We start from the raw sequence: 3,230 nt of genomic DNA, 5'->3' as shown, positions 1-3,230 counted from the left end.
ATCAACAAGGAAATAAAGACTTTAAATGACACACTGGACCAAATGGACTTCACAGACATATTCAGAACATTCCATCCCAAAGCAACGGAATACACATTCTTCTCTAGTGCCCATGGAACATTCTCCAGAATTGATCATATCATAGGTCACAAATCAGGTCTCAACCAGTACCAAAAGATTGGGATTATTCCCTGCATATTTTCAGACCACAATACTTTGAAACTAGAACTCAATCACAAGAGCAAAGTCGGAAAGAACTCAAATACATGGAGGCTAAAGAGCATCCTACTAAAGAATGAATGGCTCAAACAGGAAATTTAAGAAGAAATAAAAAAATTCATGGAAACCAATGAAAATGAAAACACAACTGTTCAAAATCTTTGGGATACAGCAAAGGCAGTCCTGAGAGGAAAGTATATAGCAATACAAGCCTTTCTCAAGAAACAAGAAAGGTCTCAAATACATAACCTAACCCTACACCTAAAGGAGCTGGAGAAAGAACAGCAAATGAAGCTTAAACCCAGCAGGAGAAGAGAAATAATAAAGATCAGAGCAGAAATCAATGAAATAGAAACCAAAAGAACAGTAGAACAGATCAACGAAACTAGGAGCTGGTTCTTTGAAAGAATTAACAAGATTGATAAGCCGCTGGCCAGACTTATCAAAAAGAAAAGAGAAATGACCCAAATCAACAAAATCATGAATGAAAGAGGAGAGATCACAACCAACACCAAAGAAATACAAACAATTATAAGAACATATTATGAGTAACTCTATGCCAGCAAATTAGATAAACTGGAAGAAATGGGTGCATTCCTAGAGATGTATCAACTACCAAAATTGAACCAGGAGGAAATAGAAAACCTGAACAGACCTATAACCACTAAGGAAATTGAAGCAGTCATCAAAAATCTCCCAAAAAACAAAAGCCCAGGGCCAGATGGCTTCCCAGGGGAATTCTATCAGACGTTTAAAGAAGAATTAATACCTATTCTCCTGAAACTGTTCCAAAAAATAGAAATGGAAGGAAAACTTCCAAACTCATTTTATGAGGCCACCATTACCTTGATCTCAAAACCAGACAAAGACCCCATCAAAAAGGAGAATTACAGACCAATATCCTTGATGAACATGGATGCAAAAATTCTCACCAAAATACTAGCCAATAGGATCCAACGGTAATTAAAAGGATTATTCACTATGACCAAGTGGGATTTATCCCTGGGCTGCAAGGCTGGTTCAACATCTGCAAATCCATCAACGTGATACAATACACTAACAAAAGAAAGAACAAGAATCATATGATCCTCTCAATAGATTCAGAAAAAGCATTTGACAAAGTACAGCATCCTTTCTTGATCAAAACTCTTCAGAGTATAGGGATAGAGGGTACATACCTCAACATCATAAAAGCCATCTATGAAAAACCCACAGCAAATATCATTCTCAATGGGGAAAAGCTGAGAGCTTTTCCCCTAAGGTCAGGAATGTGGCAGGGATGTCCACTATCACCACTGCTATTCAACATAGTATTAGAAGTCCTAGCCACAGCAATCAAACAACAAAAAGAAATCAAAGGCATCCAAATCGGCAAAGAGGAAGTCAAACTCTCACTCTTTGCAGATGATATGATACTATATGTGGAAAACCCAAAAGACTCCACCCCAAAACTGCTAGAACTCAAACAGGAATTCAGTAAAGTAGCAGGATATAAAATCAATGCACAGAAATCAGTGGCATTCCTATACACCAACAACAAGACAGAAGAGAGACAAATCAAGGAGTCGATCCCATTTACAATTGCACCCAAAACCATAAGATACCTAGGAATAAATTTAACCAAAGAGGCAAAGGATCTGTACTCAGAAAACTATAAAATACTCATGAAAGAAATTGAAGAAGACACAAAGAAATGGAAAAACTTTCCATGCTCATGGATTGGGAGAACCAACATTGTGAAGATGTCAATGCTACCTAGAGCAATCTACACATTCAAAGCAATCCCCATCAAAATACCATCCACTTTTTTCAAAGAAATGGAACAAAGAATCCTAAAATTTGTATGGAACCAGAAGAGACCCCGAATAGCCAGAGGAATATTGAAAAAGAAAAGCAAAGCTGGCGGCATCACAATTCCGGACTTCCAGCTCTATTACAAAGCTGTAAACATCAAGACAGTGTGGTACTGGCACAAAAACAGACACATAGATCAATGGAACAGAATAGAGAGCCCAGAAATGGACCCTCAACTCTATGGTCAACTAATCTTCGACAAAGCAAGAAAGAATGTCCAATGGGAAAAAAAAAAACAGTCTCTTCAACAAATGGTGTTGGGAAAATTGGACAGCCACATGCAGAAGAATGAAACTGGACCATTTCCTTACACCCCACACAAAAATAGACTCCAAATGGTTGAAAGACCTAAACGTGAGACAGGAGTCCATCAAAATCCTAAAGGAGAACACAGGTAGCAACCTCTTCGACCTCAGCCGCAGCAACTTCTTCCTAGAAACATCGCCAAAGGCAAGGGAAGGAAGTGCAAAAATGAACTATTGGGATTTCATCAAGATAAAAAGCTTTTGCACAGCAAAAGAAACAGTCCACAAAACCAAAAGACAACCAACAGAATGGGAGAAAATATTTGCAAATGACATATCAGATAAAGGGCTAGTATCCAAAATCTATAAAGTTCATTTTCACTCCTCTGCGTGTTTCTGTCCAGTTTTCCCAACACCATTTGTTGAAGAGACTGTCTTTTTTTCTTTGGATATTTTTTTTCTGCCTGTTGAAGATTAGTTGACCACAGAATTGAGGGTCCATTTCTGGGTTTTCTATTCTGTCCCATTGGTCTATGTGTCTGTTTTTGTGCTGGTACCATACTGTCCTGATAACTACAGGTTTGTAATACAGCTGGAAGATTCAGAATTGTCACGCCTCCAGCTTTGCTTTTCTTTTTCAAGATTGCTTTGGTGATTCAGGATCTTTTGCGGTTCCACACAAATTTTAAGATTGTTTGATCTATCTCTGTGAAAAATGCTGTTGGTATTTTGATAAGGGATAGCACTAAATGTGTAAACTCTTTGGGGAGTATAGACATTTTAACAATATTTGTTCTTCCAATCCATGAGCATGTTTTGTTTTGTTGATTGTTACTACACAGGAATGTTTTTCCATTTCTTTGTGTCTTCCTCAATTTCTTTAATAATTGTTATATACTTTTCTTTTTTTTT

Source organism: Callorhinus ursinus, unplaced genomic scaffold (assembly GCF_003265705.2).
Source record: "Callorhinus ursinus isolate GAN/ISIS: 27379988/994484 unplaced genomic scaffold, GSC_fseal_2.0 scaffold4, whole genome shotgun sequence".
In the NCBI taxonomy this organism is placed as follows: Eukaryota; Metazoa; Chordata; class Mammalia; order Carnivora; family Otariidae; genus Callorhinus; species Callorhinus ursinus.
This window is presented reverse-complemented; position numbering follows the sequence as displayed.